At 40.8% G+C, this 17,421-nt stretch overlaps 1 protein-coding gene across 4 annotated transcripts in view; it reads left to right on the plus strand.

Annotated features, from left to right (window-relative positions):
• The first annotated feature begins 5,154 nt into the window (after window positions 1–5,154).
• CCSER1 (coiled-coil serine rich protein 1) overlaps window positions 5,155–17,421 on the plus strand; it is a 1,053,860-nt gene continuing 1,041,593 nt past the window's right edge. For 2 of the 4 annotated variants that reach the window (XM_081140171.1, XM_081140174.1), the window contains exon 1: window positions 5,155–5,548. The gene's annotated coding sequence lies outside the window, so the exon portion shown is untranslated. Of the gene's footprint in view, window positions 5,549–5,885; window positions 5,942–6,265; window positions 6,335–17,421 lie in introns of those variants that run through there. The other 2 variants (XM_081140172.1, XM_081140173.1) reach the window with 2 other exon arrangements.

Consider the following 17,421-nt stretch of genomic DNA (forward strand, 5'->3'; position numbering starts at 1 on the left):
ATACATTCATTATTGAAGTTAAAATTTTGGTCAAACAGTGTATTGATTTGGCAAAATAAAAATTACTTCCATTTTGAATAACTTCATAAGTCTAGAATTTCACAATGTGAGAGAAATTTTATACAAATGACAAAAACTAGGAAATGCATTTTCTACATTTTAATTACAAATCACATGCCTGTGTCTCCTGCTGTGATGTTTTGTTAAAAAGAGGTCTCATTTGTGAGACTGCCAGTATAGAAACTGACAGATGGTAAGACCAGTTTCCAAACTGCTTAAGTACTGGTTTAATATGGTTTAGATTATTTTATTAGCATTGTCTATTTTTACTATATATCTAAGTAGCATAGAGTACTATGACTGTTATGTTACAATCCTTGTGTTGTTATATTTAGACTTATTTATATGATTTGTACATACATTTATTGTTATAGTTTCAGACATTATCAATATACTATTTTTAGAGGTGATTTAATGGATAATTTCTCTAAAAATATGTGTCAAGTTCTATTTATTTTAATGAAATGCCTACAAACACATAAACGCCTGAGGACAATCAAAACAGCAAAACTTAAAAGCCCAATTAAAAAAAAAATCATTTTGATAGATGTAACCCAAAGACTTCAACAAATATACCAATTAATTGGGTTATATATATATAACTTTTAAAATTTTCACCCAAGGATATGTTAGAAAGTGGAAGAGAAAGAGGGGAAGGGGAGAGAAGAAGGGAGGGGAGAGAGGGAGAGAGAGAAATATCGATAGGTTGCGTCCCATATGCATGCCGACTGGGGATCAAACCCCAAACCTAGGTATGTGCCCTGACCTGGAACGGAACCCAAAACCTTTTGCTGTATGCGACAATGTTCCAACCAACCAAGTCACCCTCCCAGGGTGGGTTAGATATATTTTTAATATTGCGATCAGAAAAGACAAGTATTCAGATGTGAAAATTACCTCATATGAAGATGAGAAATCCTGAGTTTATCCTCAAAAGGCCTCATTCATCACATTTGGAAATAAAAGCAAAAATAAGGAAATTATATAAAATAACTGGGGATCTACTTATAAAGACTCCTTTGGTTTTATGTTGATAAACATTATTTTTAATACACTTTACTTCCCATAAATTCAGAGAACATCAACGTTGTTGCCAGTTCACCTCTTCCCACCACGTCAACTTTTTTTAGCTCTCTAAGCTGGATAGTTTGCCCTGGAAATTCAGGTTTGCTTCCGTTGCTGGGTAAGCAATGCCTTTCCATGCACTCTGCTTTCCTTTCTCTCAGCCCATTAAATGGGCTTAGAACTAGATCACTTTGTAAACCTGGAAGCTCGTAGCCCAGTAACAAGGACAGTGGCACACATTCACCTTAACAGTCTTGCTACCATGTTTGTCCCATGGGAAGAATCCTTGTGTCTCTGGTTCCCAGATCAAAGGCAGCGGGTACAGTGAGTATTTTGGCCCAGTCATCCGGGCTTAGGTTCTGCCAAGAATTCCTGGTTGAAATCCTGGTCAGTTGACCTGCCTGGCTTTTTAGTTTCCTCCACAGAGCAAGAACATGAATAGATCTTGCTGTTCTGACACCTGGTATAATTTCTCCTGCAAAAACACAATTTTACCAAGTTATGGTCACCACTACCAGATATCTGCAAAATAATTCTATCCAAATTTTCAACTACTGTGCCCTGTCTACCAGTAGGCTGCCCCAAGTAATGCGATGTTGACTGAGTTTTCCCCATGCTCTCTGGACTCTGAGCTGCAGCTGAGAAATCCTCCTCTCTCCTATGCTGCACTTTCTCACCAGTCCTTGATCTTGAACTAAATGCATGTTGCAGCCTCCACTTCCAACAAAGGCTCCTGCTGCTCTAAAGTAAGCATAATGCTGCTTTCATGTTACAACAGTTGTTTACAAAAGGAATTTACATTGTAGCAATATGGAAGAAATCCAGAATGTTAATATCCTACTTATGTTTTTCATTTCTTTTTTACTGCTAGGCTAAAGCAAAGGGGGAAAATGGCCTTCATGACTAGATAATTATGATAGGGTATGAAGTGAATCAGAAAACTATAAAATAGGTTGAAAGAAAGAAATGCAACTTTTAAATTTATTTTCTGATACTTCATCTACAAACATTGTTTGCAAATATGTTTTAAAGTTAATTCACTTTCTAAAACACCTTATGAATTTCATTAGAGTAATAGGGTTGAAAAGAAAAAAAAAAATCTCCCTCACCTTCCCTAAGCACTAATTTTACTTTTTAGGTACTACTACTGAAGAATTTCTAATTTGGCTCATCACTTCAGTGGGAATTCAGTGCACATAAGGGGCACATATGTAATTGGCAACCTAATTTTTCTGCTTTCATCAAATAGTGCTATGCCAAATCTTCATTGAACTTGCCAGTTAAATGCTCTTGGGAACCAAACAGCAGCAAGCATAAGAGATGAAAATGAACAAATTGGAAAGAGTCATTAACTTTCTGTTTTCCTATCACAACAAAAATTGTATCATTGAAAGTGTAGCAATGTGGGAAATTCTACTTGAAACATTAAGCAATCTTAAAAGAGAATAATTTATTTAATGTCTAAAATGTTATTTACTATAATTTATAAATGGGGTTTCTAGTACAGATTTTTTAAAAAAAAGAAATGCAAAATAGAATGAATCAACTTTTTAGAAGTGTGTTTTAGGTGACATTTTCAAATGTTTTTTTCTTTTTTCTAGTGTATATAAATTCTAGACTTTATTTGGCAAGCAAAATTGTTAGAAAATTAAGCGAGAAATGTTTTTTTTTTAATACCTTAATGAATAAAGGCAATTGACAGATTGTCATGGTTTTCACTAATTATGGCTGAAACTGCGAGTGTGAAAATCACAATCAGTTGTGGTTACCAAAAATGCCCAAGGAAGATCTGGTCTAATGTATAATTTTAAAGTATGGAATATAGAGTCATTATTAAATTATCATTATTGATGACAATTAAATAGAGAACAAGAACAATAAAAGTTCTAAAAACTTGCTCAATATAATTAAGCATCATCCTTAAAGGGGGACAAAAACTTTAAAAAAATATCTATTTACAGCTCTTAAATAAGCCACATATTTATTTGCTAAGTGCAAATGTTCAGATCAGGAATATCTCTTTTAAAAATTTCTTTTTGCATTGATAGTGGGGTTCTTAAGTAAGGACGTTGTAGAAAAGTTTCCTAACTGTTTTCATCTGTAAGTCTTAGTTAGGGCTTCTTAAATCCTTGTCTAACCCTTAGAAATGAACATTTGGTAAACCTCTCTTGCAATGGAAAAAGAAAGGAGGTAGAAGGGAAATACCAAAGGATTATAGATCAGCTTTTTTCATGATTATCAAAAGCTTGAAAGAAACTATAAAGAGTTTCAACGAAGCCCAGAATTCTGAATGGCAATATGAACAGTAGAGTAAGACAGGCCAAGGTTGAGTTCCAGTTTCATCATTTGATGTGTGTGACCCAAGGTTAACGGCCTACCCTCCCCAAACTTGACTTTTCTGATCTGTGAAATGGAAGAAATGATAAATAATGCTTTAAAATGTGGGCATGCATACATTAAATCCCAACATCCTTTGTTAGTCATCCATTTTTCAATGCTTAAACAAAGAAGCTAAAATGTCCTATATTATATGTTATTGATATATTTGTCCACTGGTCCCAACTTGCTGCCCTTTCTTGATTATATGCTTAAGGCACTTTTAATGGACTTAAATGGAAGCTATACTCTTTATATGAGACATAAAGGAATTAGGGGAAAGGAAAATCAATGTGAAAAACCTGAAGACGTAGCAACTGTCATGAGCTACTAATAATGAGAGAAGATATAATAACTGAGTTGTCAACATTTCCACCACCTCACTAACCTCCTAAATATTCTTAACTTCCTTTTGCCACATTTATGAAAAATAAGTTTCCCACAGTTGTCCCCCCAAAGCAGGGTTGTGTCCATGCCAAAATACACACCACCTACTAACACTCATTCAAAAATACACCTTGATTTTACACCTAATTGATTCACATTTCTGAAGTCAGATCATAGCCAGTTAGATTTAGAAAACACACACACACCCACACACCCCTGAAAGCAGTATAGATTGCTTGATTCCTGGACACTGCTCCCCAATACAGTAATGGGCCAGAGTACAAAGATGCTGTAATCTGGGCTAGAGCCTAGTTAGGGTGTAAGGGAGGTGACGCCAGGTGTACAGACTTAACACTGGGCTGTATTATCTACCTAGAAATGGCCCGACACACAATGGGTTAAAAAAAAAAAAAGGCGTGTGTAAGAGTGGAGATAAAGAAGGGGATGGAGGGAAAGAGTTCAGGACCCAGTGTAAACCTGAAAGGAAATGAGGCAGTGCCATGGGAGAAAGGGGGGGGGGGGTAGGTTTTACGTAACAGCACCAGGCATCAGAAGTCGCCTCTCTCTCTCTAAACTGGCAAATTTCCTCCAGGGGGCCGTCAGTCAAGTGCTGTGCACATGGTAACCGGTTGTGCTTGTAATTCCCGGTTGTCGAGGACCTTACGTGTAGGATCCCAAGTCCCACTCCCGACGGCCTCAGCCCCAGTGCTCCCATTACCCCCAGGAAAACTGGTTGCGGTAAACGGTGCCCGGCAGGTGGGACCCGCTCGGAGGAACGCAGCCAGGTTTCTTTCCTCGCTGCCCTGAAGGGGAGAGAGGCCCGTCGGGATGGGAGAGGGTTGGGGCGAGCGCACGGGGAAGGAAAACCTCACAGTCTCCTGCCCAAGCGCAGGGCGAGAAACAAGACAGCGTCGGTGGTTGGAAGGGAAAAGCTACAGTGTATCGGCAGCATCCTCGCGCGCCCTCGCTGCGCCGCAGGCTCCCGCCTACCCTCCCGAGGCCCGACTCCGCACTCGGGCTCCACGCCGGAGCACGGCCGGGCTGCGGGCAGAGCCGAGTCAGCACGCGCGGGCGCGGCGCCCCCGGAGCGAAAACTCAGCAGCGGGCCGGCGGCGGGGGTGCGCGCGTTCCCGCGCGAGTCTGCGCGCGTGGCACCGGGGACGCCGTCGGCCCGGCACCGCCCCGCCCCGCCCCCCGCCCCAACCCCTATAAAGGCCGCGCTCGCCGCCGCCCTCCGCGCAGTCGGAACTGGGCCCGCGGGGAGGTGGCTCCCGGGCTCCCCGTACAGTCGCACTCCGCGCACTCACACACTTGGAAGCGCCTCCCCGCGTCCCTCCCCTGCCCTCCTCTCGCTCTGCTCGCCTCTCTCTCCCCGCAAACAGTCGCCGACCGGCTGCCAATCCGCCTCTCTCGCGGCAACATGACTGACTGGGCAGCGGTGGCTCAGGCGGCGCAGCTCCGCGGGCGCGGGCAGGAGGCGCAGGAGGATTATTAAAAAAACGCAGCTCGACTCCGCGCACCTGGGAGTGGAGAGAAGGAGCCCAACAGCCGAGAGGGGGAGGGAGGGCAGAGGAGGGAGCCAGGAGACACCCCCGTGCCCCGAAGACATAATCCCTGAGTGCCCCGGAGGAGCCTTAACGAGCGGAGCGGAGCCCTCAAGGTAGTAACGCCCCTGGGGCCCCTGCGCCCGGAGGGTCGCGCGTCGGGTCGCCGCCGCCCCGGGCCGCCGCCGGGATGACCGCCCGGCAGGTGACCGCGCCTGCCCGGGGTCGCCACGGAGCAGCCCCCGCCCAGGCCCGGGGCGCCGGCCGCGGGCCCGGCGAGCGCGGCGCGGGGACCTGGCCTGGCGGGCGGGGTGGGAGGGGGGCGGGCTCGCCGGCCGCTGGCCCGTGACTCCCGGCGCGCTGCGTGGCCTTTCCCTCCGAGCTCCGGAGCGCTCTGCTCCCCGGGGCCGCGGCCGCCGCTCCAGGGCGCTGCTGACCGTGGCCGGCGAGGAGGCGAGAGTTGGCGCAGGCTGCCGGCCGCTTCCTCCCTCGGCGCCCGCGTCCCGCAGGTAGGGGCGGCCGGGCTGCGGTCGGCCGGGCGGGGGCGGGCGCGGGCGCGGGCGCGGGCGCGGGGGCGGGGGCGGGGGCGGGGGCGCGGAGGGGGAGGAGAGGGAGGGGGCGGGGAGCCAGGCTCCTCGCCGGAGCCGCAGTGCCGGAGCCCGGACCCCCTCTCGCCGCCGCCTGCCCGTCCTCCGGCGCTGGCTTCCCGGATGGGAGGCGAGACCTCCCCGGCGCGGCGGGGCGGCAGCGACTTAGTGGGAACAAATTGCTTTGTGGTGGCGCGTCCAGGGCTCCAGGGAGGGGTGTGTGTGTGTGCGCGCGCGTCCGTGTGTGTTCGCGCTCCTCACTGATCTGTACCTTGGTTCACCTGGAAAGAAATCAATCGGGAGCCGAAACCGCAGGTGGCCCCTGGGCCCCGGGTTCTTTTTCGGCCGGTGTCGCGGGGACTGCTCGCGGTGCCGCGGCGGGGTAGGGGTGCGCGCGGGGCCGCCGGAGGGATTTGTGAATGGTGCCTCTGCGCGTGGAGGCTGAGCCTCGCTGATGTCAGGGAGGAGGTATCCCGAGTGAGAAGAAAGGCTATTTATGGCAAAGAGTTGTGAAATTTCTCGGGGTTTCTTTCAGCGTATCTGGAGCTTCACGCTCTCCCCCCCCCCCATCTCTTTCCTTCCCTTTCTCAGAATGGGAAGCAGTCCCCCCCCTTCCCCCGTGGGACCTGGAATAGGAAATGAAGGAAGTCAGCATATCACTTGGTTTTTTACAGGTGTAAGGAAATGCTGCTTAGAAGGTCTCTCGCCCTTTAATACTTTTGTGTACTTACCGCCACTCTTAACTCTGTGGGCCATGGTTAGGGCGCGCAGGTCGGGAAGTACCTACTTGATTTGCAGTTTTCATTTCTAGGATCTTTACAGTGGAATACCTTCCCCCTGAAATGTGACACATCCCCTCCATCCCTACACCCAGGAAAGGCTATTAAAAATGGTGTACACCCATTTTGAAAGAAGCAGACACCCAGCTGAGTTTATATTGATTACTACTGATTAAAAACTAGCTATTAAGAGAAGACCTAAAATACTATTCTTCTAGGCCAAGACCCAGTTTGTCTCTCTTTCTATTTGCTTTTTGACAGGTGCAAATTCCAAAGACAGAGCTTGAAGCTTAGGTAGGGTCAGGGACGGTGTCTACCACCTGTGCTTTAGTAAATTCAGGGTGGTTCTTAAAAGTTAGCAGCCTGGCCTTTGCAGAATCAGTGACCGGTTGGGATGGGGATGGCAGGGCAGTGTCCTCATTATTTTAAGTGGGTCTATCTGTAAGGCCTGCCGCCAAGCACAGTGTTTTTTAAGCATTGAAATTCCTTGGTGCAACCCCCCCTTCAGTAATTTCATAGAGAAGAAAGGAGAAGTAAACTGGTCATGCTATTGTCAGAGTGATGTGTCTTCTTCGGATATTAATTAGGGCGCTCCTTATTTTGGTCAAAACATGCTAACTGTTTTAGTTTGCTTTTCTTTTCCCCAGCTGTGAAAGTTGCTTTCCTTACCAGCTCGGTTCATTTTGAAGACAGAGCAGAGTCAAGGGTGTGTTATTTCGAATCAGTTATGTTCGTACTGGTCTAAAATACATTTTCAGCGTTGGAGCATGTGCAGTTTTATATGTTACCTTAGGACTGAGAGCCCCACCGAGTGTTGTGACATTAACTTTCCTGAATCATTGCCATGTAGAAGAAATAATGGGGAATTTTACCATGTACTTGATAAATTATTATTACAATTATTAAAAAGTCATATTTATGGATGTTTTTGACAAGGTCAGAGAATTAGTAGCTGTTTATTTTAATGATGCATCATTATTTATACTATAGAATGTAAATTTACATCAAACTCATGAATTAGAAAATGAAAAATGTGTTAAATTTTATAGTTACTCAACTCTTTATTGCATTTTATTATTCAACATAGCACGCATAATAGCCTGTCACGTGCAAGATACTCTCCAGGTCTGGTGGAGAACATGACTTCCTAGCTCTGTGCCCTTCAGGAACTTACTCTCCATTTGGGAGGAATCTGGTGCTTGAACAGAGTTAACAGTTCATGACAGTAAGAGATTGCATGTCTAATGAGGACTGCAGGAGCCCAGAGCATGATAATAACATTTATTCCTACTGGGTTTTGTTTGAAAGGGCTTCAGGGATAGGTAGACTTGCCTGGTCTTGATCTTGAAGGATAAATAGGATTAGTGGCTTATGGGTGAGCATGTGAGATATGAGATGCAAATCTCTTGGAATTATAGAAAACAATAAAAGATATGAGGGAAGATAAGTTTGTTTTGAAATAGATTCAGATACAGCCAAAGTTGTTAAATTTGTTGTGCCAGTGCACGTGCGGGGTGAGTCTGTTTTTGATGTACAACATTCTGTGCAGTCTGTTCTTGGAACGAATTGTCAGTGCATACTTTTTGTACCTTAGAAGACAAATATTCAACTTGATATTGCCTTTTAATGAAAAAAAAAAAATGCTTCATGTGTATTTGTAGACAATACTTACTCTAAATATTTAAATATACCACATCCCACGAAAGTGGTGAATTGGGTATTAATAACAATGTAGCACATACAGCCTCTTTATGGCGAGGTGTTTGAGGTCCGTCCTTAACTTTGATTTGCATCTGAAGGAAAAGTATGAGATATGTAGAACGACAACTGTATAATAGTATGCATTCATTGAATGCTTACCATTACATTCTTCATAGACAATGTATAACTCATTAAACAACACCTTTTCTATAATATTTTTAAATATTAGAATGCATCAACACAATAGTTAATCTATTCTTACATTATTTTCCACGAAGGGCTTGTGGGAAACAATTTTAGAATTGTAGCAATAATTTTACTGATAATTTAGGTATGTTCTGGTAAATAGACTGTATTAGTAATAGAAACGTGTCTTCTTTCTCAGCATTCTGAGCTTATTTTTTCTTTGTGTATATATTTGTTTTTTTAAATACACAACAATGCTTAAAATGCATTTCTTCATTTTAAGAATAAAAGGGGAAACATCTGAACTGACTTTTTATCCTGTCCTTCAATATGACAACCCAGAAGTATTTTATGGTGACAGTAAAGAAATAGTACAAATATTAGATATGACTATCAATGAATCACAGAATACAATTACTTTCAGGTTAGTTGAATACAAGAGTTTCATATATATTTTTTGTTGACGGTGAATAGATAAGAGTTATTTCAATAGTGAAAAACCTGTTAAGTCACCAATTTCATATTCTTGCAGGAATGGGATGATTTCCAAGGTAGTCAGAGTACAAACCTATCTGTTAATTGGTCTCTCTTGAGTTTGGTTTTGGACTCTATGTCACAAGTGTATCACTTTGATAATGTAATCTCTCCTACTGTATGACTGACAGTTGAGCATGATTTCCCTATTGGATAGTGACAAAATCTGTTGGCTTTATATTGAGAACATACACTTCTATCAGCATTATTATCTTCACTATGCATGAGTGTCAGTTAACAACACAACATAAAGTCTGGGGTTAGGATAAGCAGTGAGAAAAGATGGGAAGATTGATGAACAGTGTAACAAAAGAAATATACTTCAATATGTACCTTAAGTTAATATAATGTAAAAATGTAAAAATGATCTGTCTAAATTGCAGTGGATACAGTACCAAGATATTGTTAGCAGTTTTTATTTTAAAATGACCATATTGCATTTTAAGACGTTTCATGTGGGCTAAATAAAATGCCAGAAAAAAAGTGGTGGTCAAGCCCTGGCCCGTGGTGCTCAGTGGTTAGAGCGTCATGTGCCTGGTTTGCAGGTTCGCTCCCCACCCCACCATTCGGGTGTGTTCTGGCTATCAGTTGATGTGTCCCTCTTGCATCAACGTTTCTCTCTCTCTCCCGCTCCATCCCTCCCTCTCATTCTCTCAGAAAAAACAATAGAAAAAACATCCTCTGGTAGGATTAACAATGACAACAAAAAAGAATGGTGGTCAAAAATAGGTTCTGTAATATATTAAATTTTTTTTTAAAGCTTTCTGTTTAGGTAATTGACAGATGAAGTTTTTTGCTTGGCCAAACTGTGGCCCTGTGTCTAGATTAATTTAAAATATAGCTTTTGGTTTTGCATTATTTACACTATATTAGCAATTTTTAAATTTCAAGTAAGCTGATTAAAATTTTAAATACCATAAACTCTGAAACTAACTAAAATCTAAATGTCATTTATAAGGAACATATTATTATCTAATGGCAAATTATTAACCTAGGGTAGTAGTTCTCAAAATGTGGTTCCCTGAGCAGCAGCACTAGTGAATTGTTAAAATGCCAGTCCCACCAAAGACTGATTAAATCAGAAACTCTGGGATGGGGTCCTCTCTGTGATTCTTACGGCCTCTTAAGTTTGAGAACCACTGACGTACAGTATTTTACAGTGAAACGTAAAGGCGGTGTCTTGTAACTAAGTACTTTTCTCAACGGGTAGAGATAACTAAGGTTAGACCTGGAAAATACTGTATTACACTCTCTGTCAGAAGATTTTCATCTTAACTGTATTTTGTTTTGTTTTTTTAATCTTCACCTGAGGACATGCTTAGAGAGAAGAAGGGAGATAGATAAATAGGTAGGTAGATAGATAGAGGTGGGGGGGGGGAAGCGGGGGGATGGGGAGAGAGAGAAACATCAATTGGTTTCCCTCCACATGTGCCCAACTGGGGTTGAAACCCATAACCTGGGCATGTGCCCTGACCTGGAATCAAACCCTCGACCCTTCGGTGCAGAGGGTGATACTCAACCAACTGAACTGCATTCAGGCCTAACTATCTTTTTAAAAAAATTTAAATGAGTTTTTAATTTCTTGCATATACTTAAGTGTAGAATTTAACTGGGCAGTAATGGCCCAAGCTGAACTTTATTGATATTAATTTATAAAACCCAAAATATGTACAAAGGTTGACCATTTTCTTTGTTTAGTCTTGTTGACTCTTACATGATATTTTTGGTCTTGGACTGTTGTAATCATTTTTCTCTGTATAAGATTACAGGTATTTTAGCAGCATAACAATAGCATCACATGTATGAATTGTTCTAGATGTCTAACTGCTGAGATAAATTTTAGACAAATCTCCACATCTCTACATTTTTCAAGATTAAAGATATGTTCACATCCTGTATATCTTTAGTTTCCCTCTCCCTCTCTATTTTCTTCTCCCCCTCCCTCCTTGCCTCCCTTCTTGCCTCCCCCCCCCCCCAACACCTTACCCCCACCTCTCTGTTTCAGAGATGAGTTCAGTTATCTCTTCCCTAATGAAACCTTTCTTGGCCTCCTTTGCTATAACATTTACCCTGTTATATTACTTTAGTTGCATGTTCCTCTACCTTGTAGTACTTACTGCAGTTTTAACCTTACATTTATTTGTGTAATTATTCAGTATTGTATCATCAAGGATTAACAGTACTGATGTATAATGGATGTCTAATAAATATTGGTTGAATAACTGTATGCCCTCATTCTATGGATGTTTTATATTTTGCCAAAGAAACACACTGTAAGAAAGCTTTTAAAATAGAGTCCTGGAACATATGTGAACATAGGTATGGCTTTCCTTTCTATTTGCAGATGATGACCATAATGTGCTGAACACTTCCTACATGATAAGCAGTTAATATATACTATGCCATGTGATTCGTCTAAGATTAAACATATTTTTGTGCGTATTTTAGAGATGAGGAAACTGAGGCCCTGTTCTATGGTCTGTTTGATTTTTTATTACAATGATGCAAAAATTATGAAGTCGGTAGACACCAAAGTGTGAAGGAGTATATCTTCCCTTTGTTCCTGATTTCACTCAGGGGCCTGCACTCTCTGTGCATTACCTGACCTGTTGCCACCATCTTCAGTGAGAATGTTCTTGCTTCCTGTGTAACTGATGAAGGAATTGCAAGACTGAAACTTCCACCTTTTCATTGCTCTTTTCAGTACTGATATTGTGCACCCTCCGTGTCACGAAAGCACCATTGTCTTCCCTATCTTGTCAGAATATTCCAACTCATTAATGGAAATTTAATATGTAACCAACTATAATGTTAAGAATAGGTGCTTTTATTTTGAGAATGTTCAAACCTTAGATATTCTCTGTATTTGGAGATACGCAGTTTGTCTTCTGGAAAGGTTCACACAGAGCTTTGAGTACCTTGCTTAAGCAAAGCTGATCATAGGTGCAGTCTATTCATCCAGCCTGTCTCCCATGAGAAAGAAATAGCATATGGTGATATCAGTTTAGTTTCTTTTGGCTTTTATTTTACAATTCACTTATTTAAATGTGAGTTTAATCAGTGTTCAAATGTTTGTAGAAAAGGAAATATTTAAAGATTGAATTTGTAGAAGTCAATGGACAATCAGAGAGTTAAAGTTGATTATTCTGAACCTCTCTAGTAGACTAAATATACACAGTTTTATTTTATAATGTGTTTAAATCAGTCAATAACATAAATAGCACTAGATGCATAATATCAAGAAGAAAAAGAATAATTGGCTTAACTGAGTATTTCAGATATGGCCTGTTTTGTAGCTTTTGCCAGAATCTTTTTTTGTTGCAGGAATAATTTAATCACTAACTGGAGCCTCAGCCACATCTCACACTCAGGACCAATCCTTCTATGTGATAGGGAGATTGACTAGTTTCTAGCTGAACACTTTGAGACTTAACATTAAACCAATCTTGATGTTCAATTCTAATATTATAGCATATGTATCTTAATGCTTCTTTCTTGTAACTAAAAGTGATTTCTTACCTAATATTTTTCCCTGCATCTTGACAAATTACCCAATATCACCATTTCTCCTAGTGTTAGAGCAAGGCTCTTTTGACAGAGCCTGCTTTATTTTTTTAAAGAATAGGATCCTCCCTCTGAAACATCTAATTTCCTGAGTCCTTTTACATACCAGAAAACTCCCCCAAAATACCACTTTCCTGGATCTTTCAACATTGCCAGCTCCTAGAGGTATGCTAGATTTCCAGTACTCACTCTTGGATCTCTGTGACGCCAATGACTAATGGCATACTGCCAGACCCCAGACACTTAGGCTGGCTGGACTTCTTGGAAATATTTACAGCTGGGTCTCTATAGTGCTTCCCAGACTACAGTGCAAGTCTAATTCCAGGTTCTGACTGTCACCAGAGTGCCTCATTTTGCTACATGTTATCTTCCCTTACATGACTGTGCCCCACTGTAGAGTTATCTCATTCACCATCATTGACAACAAACATTTTGTAAATGCTTGTTATGTATAAGCCATTCTGTTTCAAAAGAATGCACCTCCTATGTTTCCTTGGGTTCCTGAACAGCATAACCCACAATAAATGAAACACACACTTTCCATGTCTTGTTTGGTACCCAAATGTGATAGGTGTGTACAAATATTTGCATAATGTACATTCGAATTTTTTAGGATTTGCCTGTATCTCTTTTTCTAGTCAGTTAATTTCTAGATGATCTGGCCCTTCTGTTCTCTTTCATAACCTTATTTGTACATGGTATGCTTGGAATGTAAAACAGCTGAAGGAACATATTGCAGAAGGTATAATGCCTTCTCTAATTTTTATCATTCATTAATGAAGACTAGCAGTATGCCTGTGTTCAAGAAGTGATTGTTAAGCAGGTATATTACCCTAATTCAATGCTTCTGGGAGTCTTAGTGATACACCTTCTTTATCAACCAAATTTAGACTAGCATGTCATATTTCTTATGTGCCTGTTCACAGCAATTAGCTGTTTCCTAGAAATAGGTAAATACTGTGATTCTGTTAATGATTTGTTATTGTTGTATGCGTGGTTTCTTCCTTTGTTTTTTTGTTTGTTTGTTTTTGACAACAGCAGGAAACAGTTTATCACAAACCTATATCAGGGTTGTAAATAAAACCAAACAAGTGTACATGAATAAAGGCATGGCAAAAATAAGTGCAAATGTAGGCTCAAACATTCTAGGCAATTCTTTCTTTAGAAACTACCTTTATTTTTGCTTGTTTGGTTCTTTTTTGTTTATAGTTGTACAAGTTACCAGAGTATTAATTCTGAATATATGAAATATGTTTAGTAAGTACTCCTTTCTAACATTCAGTATTCTTTAGGATATTCAAGAAAATCTTGAAGACAGAAAAGCATACAAATATCCCAGAGACATCAAATGAGAAGGTTAGGTAAAGGAAGAACCAAACCAAACTCAAAACTCATTAGAAATCTGGACTAAGAGTAACTTATTTCAGGTAAAGTTTCAAAATATCTTATCGATAATAACACCAGTGGGTCTGTATACATCAGGATTCCAAAATTTTCCAAGGAATGTTACCTTTGGACAGACAGCTCAGGATACTTTTAAAATTTTGAGTTCAGTTTTTAATATTGGATTCATGTATAAACAGACCCAAGAATTCATTAATAAATGAGTTACTTAAGTTAGAAAGCACCTGCTATAGTAGTAATTTTTTTTTTGAAAAGTACAGATTACTCCATTGGGCCATCAAAAAATCATTTCAGATTTGCTCACAAAAAGGATATAAACTTATAGCAACATTATGGCTAAAATTAACTTCGAAGGCTATTCCCTACAGCATTCCCTACAGCATCCCTCAGGGTGTATATGTGGTGGTATTGGGGAGCTTCTGAAATGATAAAGGGTTTGTCAGAGGGAGGGTCTAAGTTGATTGGAGGGAGAGTGTAATGTGATACATCTCAGGGGGAATTTTCAGGGTCCCACGTTTAAGTGCTGCTCAAAAAAGTGGTAAAGACCCTCCAGTGCTGCTTAGTGAAGGAAGAAATGGCCTCCCAGGATATTTCTGAAGGAGCTCTAGGTTCATTGGTTGATGGTAGAGAAGACACACAGCCCCAGAGGTCTAGTGCAGGAAAGGAGTGGGTGAAGTATTATGAAAACCAAAGAATGTAGGATAGATTGGTAACTTTGAAGGTTTGAAGGTCCTCTACTCTCTTTTCCAATCAGCTAGATCTCAGTCTCTCCAATCACCTTTGATGCCAGGGAGCTATCCAGGGTACTAGACTCCGCTGAACTTCTCTCTCGCAAAATGGTGTTAACAAATTTTGTTGCTTTTGGGGGGCGGGAGGGGGTGTAATCCTAGGTACTACTGTTGGCAGACACTACACTCTTCACTTGGAGTGACTAACTTTCTGTCATTTGGTTTATTCCAGTGGGTCTTTCAAGGCTCAATTCAATTGTAAATTCAAGGAAGCCTACCCCAGTCCCACGCAAGAAACATATGCTGAGTTCCAGTAACAGCCTGATAGATCACTATCAGATCTCCACTTCAAGGATCATAATTTACTGCTTACCTGTTCTTCATGCCCACTAGATTGGGAAGGCAGGGATTTTATATTTTTTTCTCTTTTTACCAGCTTCTGGTCTAAACCAGAGATGTGAGGATCCTCAGTAATTGATAAATGAATGAATAAAGAGTGGCTTGAATTTTGTCCATCTTGTGTGAGGCACTCCCAGTGCTAGCCACTGTCCTGAATCTTTTTTCTTAACTTGGAACTGAGTAACCTAAAATGGCTAAAAGTCATGAAAAAAAAGAAAGAACTGGAGGAACTCTAGGAACTATGGCATATACCATGGCCATGAGGGGCTCTGCAAGGCTTAAGCAAGCAAGAAGCAGCAGTACACATTGATAGGGAGAATGGGGGTCAAAGGAGAATCTGGTTTTTCACTTCCTGGAGCCAGAATTTGGAACATCTACTCCACATTCACTTTCTAAGGCCTCTGAAATATGTCATTTCCTATCATTTTTCCAGATCCACATTTTGAAATGTCTGTAAATCCTAGTCGATGTGTGGCTGGCAGCATTCTTTAATTCAGTAAACAAATGTTAATAGACCCTTTGTATATGTCAGTTCATGAAACATATATGGTTCCTGTCCTCCTGAAGCATAAAGTCTCGTTCCCACTTGCACTACCCATTTTACCCAGTCTTGGGTGAGAATAGAAGTTGGCAGACTTCTTTTCTCTGTCTTCTTGTAGCCGTATTGGTGACTTCCTGGACAGCCATAAAGAGTAAGTGGGCTTTTGTTTCCACTACTCTATCCCCCCACATATATCATTGTTCTGAATGTCCAATGTGTCAACAATTGACTACATCATCATAGGAAAACCCTTTTATTTACATGTAATACATCCTGTCGCTGGTGCGATACTGATTTATTCATCACTTTTACACGATGTGTTGGTAGTTTGTACCTGTTTATATCTTCTCTCATCTGGACATTCCAAAAATAGTTTAGATATCATCTTATTTTCTTCTTCAACAGAAGGCGGTGCAGTTTGCACTTCCATCAAAACCAGTTTAAAAGCCTGTAGTTTATCCTTTGGTCAGATATTACATGTATTTCAAGTACATGAACCACAAGGAATGGTTGTGTGGTATTATGTTGGGAATATTTTCACTTTGTAGTTCTACCTTTCACGTTTTTGAAGTGTATATACTGTTTGTCCTGTAGGCCATGTGTTTCTCTTCCTGTTTTATTATTTTTTTTCCCTTTTACCTAATGTTAGCAGGAATGTTCCAATTATGAAATATGAAAGGGAAAGCTCCAATTCTTAGTGATTTATATATCTTAGAGAAATAATATGGATTAAAAATAACTTAGATGTAAAAGCAAGGATTTTTAAAGTGTAAAAAATGAGTAAAGCAAGGTTTTCTCTATAACCATTTCAAATGAAATTGTTTGGAAAACTAATCATTTCTTTGCTAAATATTTAGGATTATGCCAGCTAATATGATCATTAATTTTATAGATTAACAATGACTAGAGCCACTTTTTCTAATAATACTAGAGGTGAAACACTCCTGTAAAAATGTTTAATCTATTTGAAAGAAAAGTTGCCTTAAAACTTTTCCATAGGGAGTATGACGTGTACTCACAATGTAGGTGTTTTATGATGAAATGTTAGGAGGAAGGGAGGAATTTTTGCAATCATGAATTATTTGTGTTGTGCAAGCACAGCCTCAGGAATCTTCAGTGCCTAGGCAAACCTAGGAGTCCAAAAGTGATGACTTTGGAGTCCTGGAGTGTGATCAGGAAAGGTGGGTCCTGCCCTGACTGCATTCTTTTCTTCAACAGAAGAAGGCCATATAGTTTGCAACCCCATGAAACCCAGTTTGAAAGCCTATACAGACATTACCAAATTAAAATGTTTTTACTACGGTATTATTTGACATTAAGTCAAAACTCAATGTTTGTTATATCTGTGTGTGTACAAACACACACATGTACATAGTAATATAATGTGTTAGAAATGTCTACATTTCTTCTAATGTGAGTGTTTTTAGTTCATTTTTTTTGAGGGGCAAGGATGATCAGTCAGTGCTCTCCATAAAAACAGAACTAATAGTATATGAATCTATATCATCTATCTCTAATATCTATTTTAAGAAATTTGGGCCACATAATTGTGGAGGCTGGAATCTG

The sequence above is a fragment of the Miniopterus schreibersii genome (genome assembly GCF_964146895.1).
Source record: "Miniopterus schreibersii genome assembly, chromosome: 1".
In the NCBI taxonomy this organism is placed as follows: domain Eukaryota; kingdom Metazoa; phylum Chordata; class Mammalia; order Chiroptera; family Miniopteridae; genus Miniopterus; species Miniopterus schreibersii.